At 34.0% G+C, this 18,205-nt stretch overlaps 1 long non-coding RNA gene across 1 annotated transcript; it reads left to right on the top strand.

The window, feature by feature from the left end:
• The first annotated feature begins 11,137 nt into the window (after positions 1-11,137).
• LOC144349520 (uncharacterized) lies at positions 11,138-16,561 on the top strand. The gene is made up of 3 exons (XR_014929803.1): positions 11,138-11,210; positions 14,869-15,048; positions 16,425-16,561. It is a non-coding gene; the product is annotated as an uncharacterized LOC144349520 (long non-coding RNA).
• Positions 16,562-18,205: the final 1,644 nt, after the last annotated feature.

Here is an 18,205-nt window from a genome sequence, read left to right as displayed (position 1 = left end):
TCTTTGACTTGTTGTGAATTGTTTACGATGCTTACATTTGTGTATTAAAGATAGTATGTTTATTGTATGTGTCTATAGATAAGTGATGAATTAATCTAATTCTAAATATTTCCCAGCAAATAATTGTAATATATAAGGGAATACAACTTAGTAAGCTATATATTCACTTTCTATGGAAATAATAATCAAATAAAACCAGTGTTTTCCGAGTTAGATCACCTTATTTGCACAAATGGACTACAAATATAATAAGCACTGGTATGATGTTCACCCTACCCATCATATGCCTAGGTTTCACGACAGACTTAATACAATTGAAAACACTAAGTACACGTGTATTTATAATAATGTAAAACAGTGTATTTTAATTTGAACCTGTTTTATACACATTGGTAATCTATTATTGGTCAGCAACAGTTTATCTGTAATCAATTTATTTTTGACTGTTGACTGTTATATCTTATATATCTCTTCATATCGGAATGATTGTTGGGACACATATTATGCTGTGTTGGAGGTCAGAATACAATCTAATTGATCAGTTCTTGGCTGAAACAGGCACAACAATGTTCTATGATAGCAGATTGTCACGTCATACCTAATCAGCAGTACTAATGTGACAGACAATGAATTAAAAAGCACTGGAAATAATAGTTTCAAAATACAATAGACATATAACAATAACAAACTGCTTTTACACATACAGGTCATTGTGTATATCAGTACAAAATGAATGCGATACACAGAGGAATTCAATATGTGAGGCAGAAAAACTTGATTCTGGCGTGTATTTGATTTCAAGTTCAGGTGAACATAAAATTAATGAAACCGTGGGTGTAATTGAATGATTTTGCCCCCTGTATCTGTCATTGTTCACGAGCTTGATGGATATCTTTCAAGTGTAATTGTAATTTGAAATGTTGTAAGAATGTATAATAATATTATGATGAAAATGGGTCGCGGGAGCCTAGTAACTGATCATTAATGACGGTTAAAATAACTGAATAGGAAGCAGTAATATATGTCTATAATTCTTGCAATTGGTAAGGTAGTGGAACAGATTCTAGGGATAATTGAACGTTTCTTAATGTGGTTTTAGGTTAAATTTATTCACCACACTTTATTGGGGTTTACATGGGTAAATTGATTCAACATAACTTTAGCATTGCGTAAAGAAAATCGATAAAGAATATTAAACCACATAGTAATGACAATATTGTAGCTTGTCTGAGATGGGGAGAATACCCACATGTCATGAAGCATTGATTTATGTTATTCAATCATCTAAAAGGTACTCGTTTATCAACATACATGTTGCACATGTGCAGAGCCACGACCACCGTCCTTCAGGAATCTGAGGTTCCGTGCTAATGAAACCATGGGTAGAAGCTAACTTAATAAGAGCTGCACCCGTCAAATGCTGCTATTGCGTTCTCGAAAACACACCATTTTGAACAGATTTTTCATTGATTCACTGCTGCTGCTAGCAAGGCCACATCATCGCCGCACTGAACTCTGTAAATGTCGCTATTTTCATTCTTCCAAGTACTTTCATACACCAGTATGATTGATTCAATATGAACTGCCAGGATTGTGGAATACGACAAGGTAAACTATGCCAAGGTGATCTTCATTTGTGTAAGAAATGCCAAGAAATGTTTTCATAGCTCCAGCCAAATTGGCCGACTGTGACAATGACAATGGAGAGCATACATCACCTACAAAGACCCCAATATCGTTATTTAACAACATCCAGCAGATACAATGTTCATTGTTCCAGCTAACTAAAAAGGTAGATACCCTAGCAGGTATGACGAAAATAGTGACTGAACATGCAAAAACAGTTCAGTTGATAATTTCTTTGCCGACATCGATATTTTACATCGTCTGCCCGCCGACTTAATCGAAAACAGCCATCAACGATAATCGTCAAGTTTACCAGACGTTCAATCCGTAACCAGATATACCAAGCAAAGAAGCACTTGAAACAGAAAACCAGTCACGATATCATATCCAAAGGAACAACCCAGTCTACGTCAATGAAAACCTCTAACCAAGAACTTTCGCAGATCAAATCCGATTACAAACACTATTCTATTGATCAGTTTATTTAAAAGCATGCTTGTCGTTCCAAATCATGCGATTTTCTTTATCTAAATATCAGATCTCTTTCCAAACATTTTGACGAGTTTGTTGCGTCATTAAGTATTTTGTATATTTCATTTCAACTCATTGTTCTCTCGTATTCAAATTCCGCGTTATATAACATCCCATAATTTCATTTACTCACTTCTAATCGGTTTACAACCAAGGGAGGGAATGTGGCACTGTATGTTCACAGCTCTCTGTATTTACCACCATTAAAGCAATTAATATTATGCACTGTGATTCGATCTTTGTGGAGACTATAATATCAAAAAACTAATTGCAGGCGTCATTTACCCTAAACCAAATATTTCTTACAATGAATTCCTTGAAAGTTTGGAGGAATGTCTTTACCTGCTGTCGGTCATGGGCACCGAGAGTGCTATTGTTCGCGACGTAAACATTGACACAACGCAGAATACCCCACTTCGACACAGTACCAGACCCGTTACAACACGTATGATTTTTGTCAAATAGTCAACACTCGCGGGTCACCGACGTTTCAAATACTATTATTGATTACGTGCTCACAAATATTAATAATTCCTGCATTGACACTGGTGTTGTTGAGTGAGAAATCACTGTATTTTTCACAACTAAAGCACGTTTTTTTTGCCAAATAGTATAAATAATATTTACGACTTTAGTAAATATGATCAAAACGCCTTTATGTGCGACATGGTCAATGAGACCTCGCAGTCGGTTTATGACTGTTTGGACCCAAATGAAGCTTATTTGGCATTCTCAATCTGGGACACATATTACAAAAAAAATCATCCAGGCACTCGTAATAAGTTTAAATTAAACGGAAACCCTGGCTTACTAACGGTTCATTAAAATAAATCCACACAAAATATAAATTATAAGCACGTTTTTTTTTGCCAAATAGTATAAATAATATTTACGACTTTAGTAAATATGATCAAAACGCCTTTATGTGCGACATGGTCAATGAGACCTCGCAGTCGGTTTATGACTGTTTGGACCCAAATGAAGCTTATTTGGCATTCTCAATCTGGGACACATATTACAAAAAAAATCATTCAGGCACTCGTAATAAGTTTAAATTAAACGGAAACCCTGGCTTACTAACGGTTCATTAAAATAAAGCCACACAAAATATAAATTATTTAGAAAAAAATAAAAATAATGCCAAGAACATTAATTTACTAGCCAAGTATAGAAATATAGAAACTAATTAAGGTAGCAAGACTATTGTTTGCATACTTGTTTTCATCTTCTAATTGTGACTAAATGACTACAAAAAGATACAGGAAAGTATATATTTTTGGAATCGTTAGACTTCAAGTGTGTTTTTCTGTAAAAAAAAATAATTACGCATTTATGCTGGTGATAATAGTTTTTTCTTGTCAGTTTTATTCAAGCAACCCAAACCACAACACGTTGGTAAATAATTCATCAACTATTTTGTCTGGACACATACATGTTCCTCTCATTGTCACCTTAAAGCTGCGAAAATTTTGTGTTAATCCAACAATAATTAACGACAATAAGTATACGTTATTTTCAAGCTTGTTTATCGGTACACTAGATTTGTTTTCCCTTCAAGGTCTGTGTTGGGCATCCAAATGTGTAAGGCTATTGGAAACCAAAAAATAAAGGAATGGGATAGCTATAACCGATAAAATCAGCAGACGAGAACACCAAAATCAATGATTTTTTTCAGTGGCTGTGTGACTTTGTGTCGGACACATTCATATGCAAATGACTAATCTGTGATACAAACAGGGGCGGGGACAAACAACTCAAGTGTTTGGAAACAATCATTGTGTGTCAGAAAGCTACCGATAACACGTCCTAACATTGCTTTGTCTTGAGTTTATCTTTGAAACTTATAGGCACACGGATTAAACATGTGTTGTTCATTTTGGAAAACACTACTGGGGCTGCCTTGCTTCCCTTCAGAAAATCGACATTTTAACCAACTTACATGACTTCCTATGTTATGTTGACTTTATCATATGAAAGTTTATAGTGCACCTCATCAATTAATAAATAAATCTGAAATCGTAATTTTCAACTAAAATAATAGTCCCGCTACGTTAAATCTAACCAAAATTTTCATCAGTACCTACGTGGTAGAAGTAACTCATTTTTTCTTCGCCCTGTGAGTGACAAGATGTATTCAAACACATAGGTACAGTCTTTTCACCCCAAACTGCCCACATTGTCGATTGTTCACTTAGTAAAGAATATTTTCCCTATTCATTTAAAAATGCAAAAGTCATCTCAATTTACGAAAAAAGAGACGTGTGCAACGCGAGGAATTATCGTCCAATCACAATGTTGCAAATTTTTAGTAAAATCACAAAGTCACTTGTGAACAAGCACATTATAAATTATCTGGACAATATGCAAGCCCTTATGACAACGCAGTTTGGTTTTCGTACGAAATATAGCACGAAGCTTGCCCTGGCTGACCTGGTTACAGATATTACTGAAGACTGGACAATGGTTCTGTCACTCTTGGTGTATTTATCGACCTCTGAAAGGCTTTTGATACATTAAAATTATTATGTAAATTAGGCCATTACGGTATCCGTGGAACTCCACTGCTTTGGTTCAAAAACTATCAAATCACCAACAATTTGTCATTATTAACAACGTTTCTTCTTTATACAATAACAGTCAATGCAATGTACCACAAGGATCGATTTTTGATCGATCTAGATCGAGCCAACTTTTCTACTGCATTTTACTTTCGTCATTTTGCAGACGAAACAAATTTCTTAAAATACTATAACACAAATTGTATTAATCTTCCCCTAATTAACAATGAACTTCAGAAAGTCTGTGTCCATTAATATGGACAAAACAATGATTATTAACACAGCTAATAAATCATTGCGTATTGAGGGAAGGCTATGCCTGAACGGTAGACAAATAGAGGGCGTACGTTCGTATAATTACTTGGGAGTTTCCATTGATCGTCATAAGAACTGGAAGTCGCACATTGTAAAGGTTAAACATGAGATTGCCCCGAAAGTAGGTCTTATTTCACAATTACGTTATTATGTCCCAAGTATATCTTATTGTACAATTCGTTAATATTATTACATATAAGGTATTGCCCATTCTAACATGGCCATTCTGCCTTTCTATTTAAACAACTTGAAATTCTGAATATTCATGAATTATGTATTCTACACAGTTGCATTTTCGTGTTTGATTTAATCAATGGCAATTTTGCACTCAATATTAATAACTATCTTCACCACATTCCCCACAGATACACAACCCGATACTGCGGCACTGGAATGCTTTCAAGGCATATTTGAAGAAATACCAACTTCAAAACTAATTTCTATTTAGATTATAAACTAATATTCTTATGAATTACTTTTTGATATCTATTCGTTCATTTCAGTTATTTATTTTGTATGTCAATTGATTACTCATTAGTTAGTCAAATGCAGTATGAATGATATACAGCTGTTATTACCTGTTATGCAGTTCAAGCAAGTTCATTCATTATGGGGTCACAGGCTCGATAAGTCCAACAGGACTACCCCTGTGATCCTCACCAAATTAGTTTTTGCTTTTACTTTTTTTTTCATTTTCTGTTTACTATTTTATTGTCATTTGAATTGTCTGTACACATTTGTATTATTTAGTAAAAAAGTAAAAACAAAACGCCATTACGTCAAAAAACATTGCCCTCAATATGTAAATATATTGTACCTTTTCTGAGCGAAGCACCCTGCTTTGTTTGTTTCTCATAGTATATATCATTCATGTCAATTTTTCAGAAGGCAATGCCTATTCATTGATTGAGATGTGATTTATACCCCAATTTTCAATTTTGTAGTTGGCATGAAAGTACTGTATTCGGGGAAGAGAATCGATTCATAATAAAATCAAGGTTTGTTCAAGATTGCTCATTTTCAGATGCATTACTTATACACTTCAATGAGAAAACGAATACACAGGCATCGTATATGTAGAACTCATAGCAAATAAAGATTCAATTACTTTGGTAAGTGTGTAAATGAGTTTACCTCCAAACCTTTTTTTTTAAATCCAACCGTAAATAGTAATAGAGTAAGAGAAACTGTGTAGTGACGATCATCGTTAGTTCTAATAAATATTAATGAATTAGTTCAACATTATCCAACATTAACATACGCGAGCACTATATTTTATAATTGGCAGCCACAGTTGAAAAAATGTAAGTGTCACAATTATGCCTGGCTCAAACAAAGAGACTGGCTTCGATATTATACACAATGAAAGTTTCGGCAAATCAGGTATTCCCTGCTATGCTTATGCAGTTAAATGCCAGTGGGGTAGGTTCGGTACAGCACAAAGGACAAATAACGAATGTGAATATGCTGAAAGCCGTGCCATCGTCTGCACTTGCTTTAACAAATCGTATCGGACTACAAAATAAAGTATGAATATTATGATATATCCACGCAATCGTGGCTGAGAACAACTTCGAAGTCCCATTTTGACACTGAAGTTGTAAGCCCAGAATCAAAATGCATCTCATTCAGAATAGAAATGCTGACGAAGAATCACCGTGGAAAAACTGACGCCAAGCTGGAAGAATTTATGTGACACCTTAAACTCCGTACTGCCCTATTTATCAAAGCTCAATCAAGATTGTGATGCGCTCTGACAACTACCGATGTTATTGATGAGACCGAGCAACCCTACTTGGAACAATAATATGCCAGTAGGGAAAAACACGCTTGCGCGTCGGTCGGTCGCTCCAGCTGTACTGTCTTCATGCATACTTTGAAGTATCCTCGTAATAAACTCATATTATTATACATCTGTCACAGTAACGCCATAAGTTACAGCGTGCCGTAAGTTTTCGGTATTTTACGGGGTATTTTCATTCTACCATATTAGAAAATGCGTATTCCAAATATGGAAAGATTACGCGCGTAAGCGTCCTCTGCTAATAAAAACAAACTTGACTGCCACAAGGGTTTGACCGGACTCCATACAAAGAAGTTCGCCGATTCTGCTCTAAGCTTTTTGAATTTTTGCATTCTCATGATGTAACCTTGGATGGGAAAGATAGTACGCCGTCGCATCAACCTTCGCTGAACACCGGTAGATACTCTAGCTGTACTGTCTTCGTGCATACTTTGAGGTATCCTCGTATAACCTCATATTGTATGAAATATGACACATCTAAAAATAACATAAAATACTTGAACTACGTTATTTATGTATCAGTGTGCACTATAATAACTCTACTATAAATTTCTTGCTCGTCACTCATATGTAGCGAGTAGGTAAAAGAAGTAAACAAATTATTAAATAAGCTAACAAGTAACCCTGTAGAATCCTGTGTGGGTAATATTTTTATATTGATTTGTGTTGCATTTGCAGCAAATAGTTACCAAACAATCTATAGAAACTGTGGTTACAGCTTTACGTTCCAAGTAATTACATAAAATTTACATTACAATAAAAAAAAAGACTGGCACTCCCATGCAAATGAATAGCAATTGAAATTCCTTGGATCGAAACATAGATTTTGAAGTCACTGATGTAGGCAATGGATAACTTGGGAAATGCAAGGTAGTTTATTTAATCAGTGCAGGGGTGGCTGTCATACAATCTGTTTGTTTCCAATGTTTCCAACTCTCATGAAGTCAAACATAAAATATTTTCGCTGAAATGTTTTCAGCTATTACGTGTCAATATATAGTATATGGGAAATGGCATTTTCACTGGAATTTATTTTAGCGGAAAAATGTTTTCAGTGAAAATGAAGTATTCCACAGTACTATTTTGGGAGAGTTTCATGGCCAAAAGGTATATCTGGGTATCAAAATCACAATTGTTAGTTTACATTAGTAGTCACACATACAAGTTCAAATAATGAAGAAAATAATGAAGTGTTAAATGTAACATTTTATTTGCGAGTAGAAAAATAAAAAAAAGTATAATGATTAACACCTACAGTTTGCAAAGTGTTTTTAACTCCTGAATAAATATTTAAAACATGACTTCAAACTGAAAGTAAGATTGAGTGAATCTACCTATGTCAAGTGAGATACTGCAAACAGTATAGTATAAAATATTTTTCTTGGATAAAAATTGGAAGAAAATACCACTTAAAAGGATTAACAAGTATATGAGGTATTGCAGCACAATGTACAAGACAGGTGCAGCCAACGAGCAATAAAATAAAATAGTCAATTCTCTGGAACAAAATTTATTTTATGGGCCGTTTGAAGTATGCTAATTAATATAAAGGAAAGAGGGGAAATTAAAAGCTGTTCATAAGCTACCCTTCCACCTGAACAAAATTGTCTTCCCTCTTGCTGACCCAATTCATTTAACCCTTGCCCTCCTTAAAAAAACACTTTTTGCCTACTCCCCTACCACCAACTTGCCTTTTTTGCCCTCCTGCTGACCAAATTCATCTTTACCCTCCTCTTATTAAAAAAAACACTTTTGAAATAATGAGAAAAATTGGTTCAAAAATAGAATGTAATATCACTGTATTGTCAATTGATGACAACATGCCGCAATAATTTCTATATGGTGGATTGTGATGATCAAACGTAGCGATGTGACACGGCATTATGGGTTGTATGACCTCTTCACAAGGTCCGACATTTATGAAAGGTCAGACAGACGCTGCCGAGGTGTAACATCAACTTCGTACATTCCTCACATACACTGGTTGCAGTACAATGTTTGTGAATATCCCGGGTGAATATTCACAGTGACAGAACCTACATTGTTGTGCCGATTGGTGGCGTAATTCATCGAGTCATTGGCTTCTATGGGCTTCTTGAATACATTAACCACTCAGCAGATCAGTGGGTGACTAGCATTTTCAGTTATTGCTAGCACGCGACTGCCCACATGTAGCAGATGTTATTTCTCCCAATGCGTTTTTTTTATTATACCCTGCCCTGCCGGTTTGTTTTATGTAAGTACCCTACCCACTAAAAAATGATTCCCTGTCCTTGCATTTCTTAGATATGCCCTGTCCATTGGGGGGGGGGGGTGTACTGATACTTCCCGCCCCCTACAAAAAATAGAAAAAAAAAATCCCCTGCCCTCAACAAAAGTCCCTTGGAACAGCTTTTCAGATGAACAGCTCCATTGGCTACACTTGGCAAGATAATGAGAGAGTGGTAAAAACTCATTAGATAAAGCCAGAGAGGATATTTAATACTAATCCTGACTGAGCAATTTTTCGTAAAAAATGAAAAGGATTGTCAAATATATAACGTTAAAGAAATGATAATATTTTGACAGCGTATGTCTTCAATTAGCAGTGCATGTGCTTACGTAATTTGACAAAAGTGTTTGTAAAGTCAAAATACATTATTTAGCTAGTTACAGTACATAATATAATGGAAAATTTCAATAACTCTGTGAACGGAATCCTTGTAAATTGTACTATACAAACGATCTTAGTTATGGCAAAACCAGAGATATATGTTTGGGGGGGGATAACATTTTCAACTTCCTCGCAGAAGCACTATTTTAAAAATAAAATAAACATGGGACAGTTTATTAAATTAAGAGAGCACTTAATTATTCACAGTATAATACTGCAGCAATGCTGGTCCTTCCAGGAGAGCACCACATATTGCATATTCAGTACAAACCCTCTCCATGACACAGTTCGCCGCCCCCGCATTATCCTTTTTTGAAAAAAATAAATCACTGCTTTCACCCAGTAGAGGGGGGGGGGCTTGCATGACACTATTTGTGGAAATAAATAAATCAACATTCATGAGCAATGAAAAAAATTCCAAAATGCTTTCCGATAGCACGCATAATAGTTGTAAATTGACTGATTATATCGCTACGAGCTGAAAAAGTAAACGAAGAAGTGATGTAAAAGTGTTTTTTGAGACACGGTTTTGATCCAAACCACAAAAAGTAACCACAGATTTTTTTTCTTTACCGTGATCATAGCAAGTTACAAAATTCATGGAGAATGCAGAGGAAAGTATATATTTCACTCTAGTACTATGCTCAAAATGATTTAAGTAACTTTCGGTAAAAAAAACACCGCAAAGCATGCAAATCCAACATTTTCAAACCAGTATAGTAAAACAGAAATGCTCAGTGATACAAAGTATCGTAGAAGGATAGGTATTACTTTTTAGTTTACACATCTCTGTTGATACAATTCCTCACATATTCTACTTCCAATTATTCCTACGTGAAATGGAATAGCCTCTTTCCATGTAAATATTTTGAGTAAAATCACGTGATAGGCTGTTAAAATTGGCTGTTACATACTCTTCCGCTGTGTTTTATTAGCTCTCATCCACGCAACAATGCAGATTTTCTAGTAGGAGTGAAACTGGTGCAACTCTACCATTAGAAAATAGGAGTGTTATCAGCCAAAAAACCATGTTGTGCATACAATGCACTGAATTTCGGAACAAATCTCACATTAGATACATCAGCAGATTGCAACAGCAATATCAGACAAAACATGGAAACACTACATATTGTATTTCAGCCTGAACCGTATCAATTCCAGGAATTACCCCAATATGTACCACCATTTTCCACTTTGGTATCACCCTTCCCTGAAAACAAACTCTTAATGCCACGCTGAAGCGTTTGGTAATAATTCTCAGAATAAGATGTTTGATGAATAATTTTGTAACTGCAGTGATGTGTATATCTGTAACCTTTAGTGATTTTGTCCATTATAAGTTGTTTTTCTTAACAGGTGTCATTCGAATATGTTCATCTACCTAGTAAAATGTAAAACAGCAGGTCGCTATTTAAAGCAACACAAATTTTGAGCCGATAAAAATTGACGGGATCGATACATATAACAAGGAGACAGAATTACTATTCTTAAAAACAAGACTACTAGAACTTAAACAAATACTGATTAAATTTGAGTTTGTATTGCTGTATACATTTAAACATTTTAGTGCAATTGTCTTTCTTTACATGCAATATATGCGTAGCATCTAATGAATATTTAGTGATATATGACGTAGCATGCAGATTTTATATAACCATAAACATTTGTTGTTGCAGGTAATCAGAAACAAGCTGTATTGTCTGTGTTCTGTAAAACTAACAAGGTATGTAAATTTTAGTTATGTATATAAAACACAGATAAACTTAGCTTTGATGAGTAATTGACACAATCCTAAACATAAAATTGCAGAAAAAATAACACTTAATTCTTGATCTGACTATGCCACGTAATGTAAGAATTACAGAATCAAATATTTTTTTCGACATTCCCTGTTTTATAGTGGTGTTATCTGAGCAATTCACTCATATGTAACAATAAATTTAACAGTAGAGACAAAACAGAGTTCAAATCACCTTTTATGGTTTTAATAGTAATTTTATAGTGTGACATAAATTGTAAGTGAAAAGCAGTTATGTGTATAAATATACCTTTAGTGATTTTTGTCCTCTATAAGTTGTTGTTTCCTAACAATGAAGTACGACTGGCATGAACAGTTGTCATTTCAATATGTTCATCTACCAAGTGAAATGTAAAACAGCAGATCCCTGTTTAAAGCAACACAAATTTTAAGCCGGTCAGTGACATGACATTGAACATAATATTTAAAAAAGAACAATCGACGGGATCGATGCATATAACAAGGACACAGAATTACTGTTCTTACAAAACAAGACTAGTAGAACTTAAACAAATACTGATTAAAAATTTGAGTGTGTATTGCTGTATACATTTAAACATTTTAGTGCAATTGTCTTTCTTTACATGCATAGTGTGCGTAGCATCTAATGAATATTTAGTGATATATGACGTAGTATGCAGATTTTAAATAACCATAAACATTTGTTAATGCAAGTAATCAAAGACGAGCTGTAATGTCGGTGTTCTGTAAAACTAACAAGATATGTAAATTTAAGTTATGAATATAAAACACATATATACTTATCTTTGATGAATAATTGACAAAATCCTAAACACAAAATTAAATATAACATTTAATTCTATCCCTGAAATACCATACATTTAAATAAACCGTAAACAAAATTATATATAGTCAGCAAAATTAATACTTTCAATTCTCTACCTGCAATAACCATGTATTTATAACATTGCCAGTGGAAACCATGGAAACCATGTTGTTCTGCAATCTGATCTGGAATGAGCTGACATGTATCTTTCATCATGTGGTTAGATCCAAAGCAGCATTTTTTTAATCTCTCGCAGTTTGGCCAATTTATTTTGAGCATCTTTCATCCCATAGAATAATTGCAGTTCGCCATACTTTAAGCCTGGCACATGAACTATACAGACAGTGGGAGTAAGTCGTACACATGGCCGTTTTCTTTTCGATGGTGGTTCCATTGTGTTACTTCAAATCATTGATTTTGTTGTTATTTCAGCCACAAAGTACAATCTGCAAATTAATAGAAAAAAAAATGGTTAGAAAATGGTTAAAAGGATACCAAAATGTGCGTTCCATATAGGGCGAGTAAATTTTCTATGATGGCATTAATTTATTTGATGGTCATCAAATGTGTTACAGCCAAAACATAGTATCTGGAAAGGTACAGATTATCTATAAGAATCATGCACACATATATGTGAGAGGTTCTTCCTTTTCTTGACACTAATATCACAAGAAAAAGTGTTAATCTCTCAGTTGATTTTCTTACCTTACTAATAGCAAAAATAAATTCCTTGACCAAACAAACCTATAATTACATGTATTAAACATATTGCATTTGGCAAAAAATACTGAAATTAAGCGTTTTGCTCATTAAATATTCAAAATGGCCAGCGTTATGGAAATTTTAACATAAAATGTAACATTTTGACATTTCGTTATAATCAGCAGACGTTATCCTTCAATTTTACCAACAATTGCTATTCTTGCTATTTATTTAAACATCATAATAGTCATGGTAATATGGTTTGCATTTTGTGTGGTGACAACAGCAGAAATATGACTTTTCAGAGGTACCATCTAAAATATGTGGAAAATGAACACCGAGTTCCAGTTTATTCACTGTTACCACTTGATTTCATATTGAGTAGACCCCAATGGTTAAAAACAAATTGGTATGGTAGAGTTGTGGGGGGGGGGGGTGCACGATAGCCTATCCTGACCCATGGTCTAAAACAGGTGTCATCTGATGATTAAATATCAGCTGAAATGTAAAACAGCAGGTTGCCATTTAAAACAACCCAAATGTGTATGTCAAAAAAATTCATGTAATATTTTAAAATTGATATTGATAAAGTATTGAGTGTACTTGCTCTTACTTGACTCTTGATCGTTACTGACTTTGCCAACCGGTAGAGTATAATTCCGTAACCACCACCTCTTTCCAACCGATTATACGCATTGGTGTGCGATCTAGGCCGCCTTTGCAGGAACTAGTAATATTGTCGGAGACAAGTACCATACTAAGCATAAATTTGAATAAACTATAGTTTCACGCAGTTCATGTTCGGCGTCGTACATGTAAGACTGTGTATCTTTGTGTCTAGTTATATGCATATTATTTGTGCACACCAGTCTAAATTATCCTGTGTTACACAAATTACGTACATAAGATGGTGACAACATTGACTATTATGTTTCGGGTCCTACCCCCTGATGTCATTGAACTGTATTTTAAACTGGACCTCGTGTTGAGTTTCAAAAATGAAGTATTTAATAATTCTTCTCCTGAGTCGGCTTATATTAGTTATTTGATCATAACACTCACTGAGTTGAATGTTGAATATTTTGTTAAGTGTATAAAATATATATGATCGTCGTAAATGTAATACTTGTTAACAGATTGTTGAAAGCATATTACACACAATAAGTTAAATTGAGTTAACATCTCGATACGGGGAAAATGTCACACGAGTATAATACCCTTCTCTAATTTTTTCAATTTTTATTTCTGCATATCCATGATTAGTATAGATTTCAAAATTATGGGAATCAGAACAATGAACAATATTGAAATATTTTAATAATTGTTGTCAGAATAATAGGCAGTTTATGATTATTTACATTCAGGTGACAATTTTCGAAGCTGATTTTCAATTGTTGTTGCCAAACATAAAAAGAAGGCATTTTGTCACAAAGATTAACAACCTCTGAAGTATAAAGACGACAGCGTTTTACCGCAGCAGAGTAAAAACTTCACACACCCCTGGGATTGTACTGCTGAGCTGGCTCTAAAAAAACGCATGCATAATAATATACATGGCAGTGAGGCCTGGCATGCGCAATGCAGATCAAATATGCTAATACCTTTGATGAGGCTTTCACATAGGCAAATTTCATGAATATTATTTGAGCGTCAAACTATTAATCGAAATCATTTCACATAAAAAACACAACCACATATTTTGAGTTTGTCTATTATGATAATTATTGGACGTACACGCTCACAATTATGGAACTTTCTATAACACTGAACTATGCAAATAACGCCGAATAAACAGCAAGGTAAATACTACGTTACATGTTTAATTTGAATTCACGTAGTATTTACCTTGCCGATTAATCTGTGTTGATTTGACGTAGTATTTACCTTGACGTTCTGTGTCTACAACAACTATGTGTTTACTAGTTCTTATACGAGTTGAATATCTGTGTGAGGGTACAAAGATTTCACAATTGTATAGCGCCACCATTGGTGGCTGTCCCCAGTTCTTTGCGTTCAGCAATGGTGAAAGCATGGCAAGTCGTCATAGTCTACTCATCTAACTGAAGAATGACAATTCATCTGTCTCATTAACAGGTTTATAAATTGTAATGAAGAAATCTGTAGCCTTCGTATTGGTACTGATTGTAATGTCTAGCATGTTGGTTTCACCGACACTGTCAGGATTCGCTTACATTCAAAAACTCCATGAAAGAGGATACTGGCAAATCCCCAAGCAGTCCATTGCAAGAGGTCGATATCTGAAGGAGAACGCTGGTAACGTAATTGTCATCACCAATTAAATTTTTGTTATAATATTGTTCAGATTTGAATACAATGCCATTCACTTTGGGGCTGTAACATTGAGATTATGATGACAATGATGTACAGAAATTCAGAGTTCATTTAAACACGTACCCTTAAAATAATAACCGTATGTTGGTGTTGTGTATACTTTGTTCATAAAATGTGATTAAGGTAGAGATGCAGTTTACCTGACAGGTATTTTAATTAGTTAATTAGAAAACCAAGATGACCTCCCTTGTCCACAAAACTATATATTTTCGGAAAGCTTATTGTATGAATTTTAAAGTTCTGTTAGTATTTTATTTTTATGGACACTGTAGTTTTGAAATATGCACAAAAATGTGCTTTTTTGGTCAAAAGTGATTTAAAAACAATTAGCTTCTAAAGCTTCTGTTTCCTGTCAAAATTGGTTTATGGGTACATATGTTTACTATGAAAAAAGCGCCGTCTTGAAAACTGTCTACCAGTTGTCAATTTTGTAGGGCAGCAGCTCAAATTTCACTACTTCAAGTTTATGCACAAATTAACACCCAGGCTAGTTGTCTGTACGATTGCTGTAACACTATTCAACTAAAACAATGCCCCAACGGCGTTTTGAAAATAAACACATTGTCAATCATTTGTGAAAATTTAAAAACAAAAGGTATAAGCGTCTAGGAGCTATTTTTTCTGGAATGTGCACTAAAAAGAAGCTGAGATAATTGCTAATTTGCATAACAATTCATTCAGTAAGAAGTTTGCTAATGCTCATAATTAAAATGGGTGTTACAATTTCAAATTTAAATGTATTATTGTTTTGTAAAAGTTAAATACAGTGCATATTATGGAGATCCCGTCATTTCTTTTTGTACCATGTTTTTTTTTATTTATGTACAGCCTTGCTAAATCTTGCTAAGCATTCAAAAGAGATAATTTTGCACCTGTTATCTATATTTTAAAATCGTTTTTTGAGTATGTTCCACTATTCACAATTCTACAAAACTTCAACAGTCTATAGCCAAGACTTTTTGGATAATAAAAAGCAAAAAACAATTTCACTCCAAAGTGCCCACGAACCTGCATCTCTACCTTAAGCACATGGTTTGATTTTTATAGAATATGGCTTTTATTCAAAAAGTGAAGAGTATTTATACATGCATCAAGTGATGGTGGCATGTCAGTTACTTTCATATCAACTGTGTTAAATATGGCTCCAAAAAGTTTTAATGGTTATGATGGAATGTGTGCTGATCTCTTATATCAGATACTTGTATTCTATCCGTATAAAATAGATCAGTGAGTATGTCTGCTATGCTGACATAAATATTTTACATCATTATAAATTTCATTTATTTTCGTACACACAGATACTGGATTTTCAGCTGCCTGATAACATACTCTGGATGATGTATATATTTCACATTTGTAACCAGAATATAGAATTAGTACATAACAATGTGGCGTGATACTTTGTGGTGACTAAAATAAATGAAAATATATATAATATTACTGACTTGTTGTAAATTATTTACGATGCTTACATTTGTGTATTAAAGATATTATGTTTACTGTATGTGTCTATAGATAAGTGATGAATTAATCTAAGTCTAAATATTTCCCAGCAAATAGTTGTAATATATAAGGGAATACAACTTAGTAAGCTTTATATTCACTTGCCATGGAAATAATAATCAACGACTATGGTCAACCCTATTAGTTAGAACCTGTCTGTTGTTGTCCTAATATAAACGCATGTGATAAAAAAATGATGTTGAAAAAATATTTAAATAAAAAGCATTGTTATTCGAGTGAGATGAGACCAACTTATTTGCACAAATGGACTACAAATATAATCGGCACTGGTATGATGTTCACCCTACCCTCATCATATGCATCAAAAACACCACAATGTGAAGTACACATGTATTTATATTAATGTAAAACAGTGCATTTTAATTTGAACCTGTTTTTTACACATTGCAATCTATTATTGGTCAGCAACATTTGTAACTGTTGACTGTTATATATTATATATTAGAATGATTTGTGACACATCTTGATTGTTGGAACAGAGAATATGCTGTGTTGGACGTCAGAATAGAATTTAATTGATTAGTCATTTGGCTGAAACAGACACAACAATGTTCTATGATAGCAGATTGTCACGTCATACCTAATCAGCAGTACTAATGTGACAGACAATGAATTACAAAGCACTGGAAATAATAGTTTCAAAATACAATAGACATATAACAATAACAAACTGCTTTTACACATACAGGTCATTGTGTACAGCAATACAGAGGAAATGATTAGTCTCGTAGCATTCACAGATATTAATGTACATCAAATTATATATGGGCCTCAAGGTTAAAACCAAGCAGTGTTATCCGGCGTTCGAAAAACTTGATTTTGGCGTTTATTCGATTTCAAGTTCAGGTGCATGTAACGTCATCTATAAAACCGTGGGTTTAATTGAATGATTTTTGTCACTGTATCTTTTAAAACCAGTTGTATCGAAAACAAAATAGGCTTTAACACCCTGATACAATGTCCTTGTATAGTGGTGAACAATTTAAAAAAAGCTTGATGAATATTTTTCAAGTGTAATCGTAATTTGTCATGTTGTAAGAATATATCATAATATTATGATGTTAATAGGTCGCGGGAGCCGAGTAACTGATGTTTAATGATAGTTTAAATAACTGAACTCATATGAAGCAGTAATATATGTCTATAATTCTTGCAATTGGTAAGGTAGTGGGACAGTGCTAGGAACAATTGAAAGTTTCTTAATGTGAACTGCACACTTTATTTGGGGTTTACATGAATAAATTGATTCAACATAAAAGGAAATTGATAAAGAATATTAAACCACTTAGTAATATCAATATTGTAGCTAGTCTGAGATGGGAAGAATATCCACATGTCATAAAGTATTGGTTTGGTTATTCAATTACCTAAAAGGTGGTTGTCGCCGCGCCACGGATGCGCAAGATATATAAGCAAACATGTCGACTTTTATGGTTGCACAGACCAATGAATACATACAGAGACGTTACCAAGCTTTCACTGGGTGATTTCTTTGGTGATTGAAGGTACCAAATTATTCATCGATGGTATTTAAGTGCACGTCGCGCCATGGTCA

Source organism: Saccoglossus kowalevskii, chromosome 6 (assembly GCF_978046115.1).
Source record: "Saccoglossus kowalevskii chromosome 6, keSacKowa6.1, whole genome shotgun sequence".
NCBI lineage: Eukaryota > Metazoa > Hemichordata > Enteropneusta > Harrimaniidae > Saccoglossus > Saccoglossus kowalevskii.
The sequence above is the reverse complement of the archived record's forward strand: the minus strand, read 5'-3'. Positions and strand labels throughout refer to the sequence as shown.